Source organism: Nanorana parkeri, unplaced genomic scaffold (genome assembly GCF_000935625.1).
Source record: "Nanorana parkeri isolate BGI_ZX_2015 unplaced genomic scaffold, ASM93562v1 scaffold203, whole genome shotgun sequence".
In the NCBI taxonomy this organism is placed as follows: domain Eukaryota; kingdom Metazoa; phylum Chordata; class Amphibia; order Anura; family Dicroglossidae; genus Nanorana; species Nanorana parkeri.
In genome coordinates this window covers 326,451-331,743 of record NW_017306471.1, presented here as the reverse complement: position 1 = coordinate 331,743, position 5,293 = coordinate 326,451, and positions in this window count along the sequence as shown.

Sequence of the window (5,293 nt, the reverse complement as noted above, 5' to 3'; positions counted from 1 at the left end):
CTGTCTTTCTCATTCCCTGTTTTTTTCTTTTTCTGGGGAGGCTGTGCTAACTCATCCAGCCCCCTGACAAGCCTATTCTAAGGATGCAGCCAAAAGTACATTAAAAAAATACTCAAAGTTTTCAGACCAGAACATAGAGACTCCTAAACTTAGGAGAGGAAATGGATGATATACATAGAAGCTGCCTGGTCTGCTGGTTAAACAATGTTGCTTTAATAGTGTTTGCTGCAAAGTTTGTAAGAAGCAAAGACAATAAATAGCAACAGGGAAAGTATTTGAATTTTTTTGTAGAAGAGCCTATTTAATAGAAGTGGTGATATATAGCGTAATAATGTCAAGCAATGCGTGAAGGGGTGAAATGGCAGAGTGATTGTGAGCTCTACTGACATTTGGGGGGTATTTTAATGCCAGGATCATCTCACATGCTGGTAGCAACCATTCCTCTTTCTATAGAGAAAAGGGATTGGACTGTTCAGTTAAAGTATACAGCAATTATAGCCAAATTCTTTTTCTGAGATTTGGATGGAGTGGGAAAAATTTGGAACCTCTGTCAGGTTTTATTGCTTGCAGTACATCAGACCACCACCGCACAGACCCCTTGTTAACCGGTCTGTTGGGCTTGGTGTACGTGGTGACGCCATATAATTTCAAATGCAGAAAAAAAGCCAGCACGCCAACTTGACATCCAGATCGACTGCTTACTAAAGTCCATTATCAGTACAAAGACACCGACTAGGTGTTTTTGTACTGATATAAAACTAGTCATTCCGGATGTCAAGTTGGCATGCTGGCTTTTTTCTGCATGTAGGCTTTATTGCTGTGTGTAGTTCACCCTTTCTGTTTGTCTGACCATTGCTTATTGCAATTTGGTGGCCGTGATGGGAAATGGAAAATTATACAGTTGTCATCAGAAGGGAAGGTGAGGGAAAATCTTCCAATAGGGACACTTTTTCTGTGGGCAGTTGTCCAAGAGAAGAATTCACCTCACTTCGGTAGATTTCCTCTCACTTCCGGTTTCATTTCTGGGACAGGAAGTAAAGGGAAATCTTACCAAAAGGACATAGATGGCAAAAAATAAACCAGCAGGGGTTCTAGCCCTTCCCTACTCTATTCAAAATGAAGGCTTTAGCTATGCACGTGTTCTAAAATGAAATAGATATTTTAATTAGAGTCAGAAAGATGATTGGGGTGGCTTTTAGCTGAACCTGGGATTCTTGGCAAGAAATATGCATGTCTTTGCATCCCCCCCTTCCCCCCATAAGTCTCCTTGTTGTCACCAGAGATTTTGGGAAACAATCCATAGCCATTCAAATCATGAACCACTGTAGGAATTTAGTTTTATTGCCTATATTAGAGAATGTTGGCCAATCCTCCATTGTTGTTAGTACACACTACACAGTAGAGGTTAACAAAAAGTCACAGGACCCATGCACACAAATTAAAGAGGGACCACCCATGTATTATATATGTAGTTGAGTCACTGCCTTGCTTAATTTCTAATTAAACTCTTTAGCTTTTGTTTTTTTAAGAAAAAAAAGCAAACATGCTGCAGATTAAACCAAAAAGTAACCAAAAAAATCTAAGTATCTAAAAAAAGTTGGTAGGTTTCTGTGACAACAGGACAAACATTGTAAGAATTTCTAACCCCTCTTCAATCGGTTTCTCCATTGAAGAGATTTCCCACTACTTCTTGTCCTGACAGCAATACAAAAAATGACAGCAGCTCTTACCCTTTTTCACCCATTTTTTAAATGCAAAGCCTACTTTTTATTGTTAAAGGCGGACAGAGGTTATGAGCCTATAACCTGATGGGTCCTGTCACAGTTATATTTATGCACCACCAAAACCAATGTGGTACCACATTTCACAACAGGCTTAAAGTGACATTAAACCCTCAGATTTTTTTAACATAAACCAATACTGTAATGTGTGCCTTACTGTAATCCATGGTTGTTTCCCTTCTCTTTGCTGCTCTTCTCTTCCTTGATTTAAAAGTTAAAGTTAAAAATCTGAGGGTTTTTATGTCACTTTAAGTGCTGTCATGGAGGGAATATATACTGCTTCGTATAAGTTTCAGCAGGAATCTTGGGTGCCCTGGCTTTGGACTGGGGAGGTGGAGGCGGGCAAAGAGAGGTAAGTTTTGACCGATTATCATTCCTCCTGTTACTTTGCCTAGCATGGGCAAAGTCCAGTTTTACTCTAAGTTATATTTGTTTAACATTCCCAACCAGTTAGTGATCTGCAATGAGGCTTTACAAAACATGTCCTACTGAAAGGATTTGAGTTCTCAATAGACACTTGCTTGTAAGAGCAGGACTGACAGCTGCGCGAGTTATACTTCCTGCCTGGCATTAGAAAATATACAAACCTACCCCAGTCTATTCATATATTTGGTCTGAGGTTTTTCCAGGTGCAAACATGTGGTTAGACATCAACCACAGCTCTTGCACCCCCATAAATAGATAGGACACCCCAGTCCCTGTACTGAGACTTCAGTGTCCTCTGAATGTTCTGTTTGATGTACTCATTAATAATGATTGCAGAATATTTTGGGTCAAAAAATAAAGGACAATTTTATGGAAATCAGTAATAAAAAGCATAAGAAAAAGGAAGGTTTGGTCATAATAAATCAAAAGCTGCAGAGATTTTAAAGTGATCTTGTCTCTATTCTAAAGATCCCAAGCAAAGCTATACCAGTAAAAGAAGACTCAAATACTTACCTTTTCTGCCACCCATGAAGCCAAATTCTGCTTGTTCATGAGAAATCTAACTCTGCTGGGAAATTCAGATCAGGGCTTTACTAAGACCACTTTAGAATAGCCCAATCTTTTGTTCTTAGTTGTTCTTGGGTGCTTTTAGCTAAGTATTTTGGGTCAGTGTACTTTTGGAGGACCCGTGGCCTGCAACTGAGAACAGAGCTTTCTGACATTGGGCAGAACGTTTCCCTCCAGAATTCCTTGATAGTCTTGAGATTTCATTGTGTTGTGCACAGATTTAGGCATCAGGTGCCAAACGTAGCAGAACAGCCCCACAACATTACCAAGCCTCCTGCATGTTTCACAGTAGACACTGTGTTCTTATCTTTTTTTCATCTGTGAACATGGAGCTGATGTGCCTTGCCAAAAAGCTCCAGTTTTGTGTCATCTGTCCAAAAGATATTCTCTCAGAATCATTGTGCCTGGCAATACGCATTTTAATAAATTCCAGACTGGATTTTTTTATGTTTTTCTTTTAACTTTGGGCTCCTCCTTTGAGCCCACTGTCACTCAAAAAGCGACAGATGGTGCGATCACACACAGATGTACCATGGATCTCAGCTAGTTCCCTGCGGAGCAATAGGCGGAGGAAGGGACATGACTGATGCAGGTCAGACCTGAACAAGAAGGAGTTAGGTGAGTATTGGATGAAAGGGTGTTTTTTCTGTTGGGTTTGAAAAGGGGGGAGGGAGGGGCCAGCTAGCATAGTGATAGGTGGGTTTAGCTTGGGGGGGTGGAGTTAGGGGGCCATCTTACTGTACAGTGTGAGGTAGGGAACCATTTTAGGTGGGAGAGAAAAGGAATCAGTCCCACCCACCCTCCCCGATAGTATTTCAGCTTGTTGTTTTTTATGTTTACTAAGGGTTAGTTTCCGCAAGTGTGGAATTTGGGGAGGAGGGTTAAAATTTTTCTAGTTAGGGTTATGGGTATTCCTTTTCTGCGTTTAAGGTGGAATTCGTGTTTTGAGCTCTTTGCAAAGTGAAAAGGGGCGGACTAGTAGGGAAGTGCCAATGGTGGGGCTACTGGGCTTTATAGCTTGGTAGCCAGTAAGAACTTGGGCGTACCCACTCGGGCCAGAATATGGGCGGCCGGTGGCTGGTACAGTAAAACAATGGGTCATGGTACACCCCCTGTCAGCGGTGAGTGGTGTTTTTTGGCACTTGTCAGGGACCGAAGTATTTTGTTCTTGATACATAATATGTTCTGTGATTATTTTAAATGTTTACATCGCTGTGGCCATTCAACCTTCCAATAAATGTTATTACATTACGTTTTTTGAAATTACTGTGTTCAGTGTGTGTTTTGGTGGGAGGTGAGGGTTACTTGGCCTTGCAGTCAGTCATGTATCTCTTTGAAAGTTTACCATTAGCACTATCCTTATGTTCTTTCTGGGGTCCATTTTCCTTTTGCGACTACTTCCAGAGAGGTTGGCTACACTCCCATGGACCTTTAAAATTCTTTAAAAAATTGCAACTGTAGTCACAGGAACATCAAGCTGCATCAAGATGACCCTATAGCCTTTACCTTTAACATGCTAGCCTATCATTTTTTTCTGATCTCCTCAGACTACTCTCCTTTCTCCGATCCATGTTCAGTGTGGTGCACACATTGATACCAAACAGCAGAGTGACTACATTTCCCCATCTAAATAAAATAGCTGACTGATTACAAGATTGAAGACATGTGTGACACTAATTAGAGAAAACAGTTATCTTAAAATATCACTATGGCCCAACTATGATGTGATAAGAGCAAGTCTGGCTGCAGAGAATTACAAATCCTTTGGCAAGTGTGCCAGATGCCATGGTACCAAATAAATTACATTTTAAGTCAATTATATTGTAAAGCGCTGCACAAACTGTACATAAATCCTGTATAATAATAATAATTGTCATTCTTGTGGGAATTGTATTTTTTAAAGTGTGGCCAAAAGGGTTGTTCAAAAGATATAATAAAAATCATGTGACCTGCAAATGATCTTCTTGGCATGCTTTTCCTGTATACAACAATATGATGAACACCATCCACCCTCTTACCGGTAGGATGGAGCACATATCCTATACTGAGCGTATTCACAAAATTATGCTATGCCCATGACAATACACAGTACATACAAGAGGTTTCTATGTACTGTGCTAATCTTTTAACATATGTCTCTTCTATGTGTATTTTGTAGTTTGGTATACATTACAGATGTAATAACTTTACAGAGCAGACCTCTCATTTTCTGACAACAGGAAATAGTTGACATTTTATATTCTGTTTAAAAGCCGAAAATTGTGACCTCTTCACCTTTGTCTGCACAAGAGTTATTGCTGTCAGTAAGATATACACAGAGGAGCTCATTACACCAAGTGCTTTACCGTATATTCTTTTCTAACAGTTACCGTAATGTGAAAATGAATGCTAGAGAATCAGTACATTTGTTTTGCTATACGTGCACTATTGTTTACTATTTTATTATTATTATTCGTTTTGGGAGGGAGCTCCAATCAAAAAACATTAAAAAAAAACAATAACCAATCATCAAAAGTAAC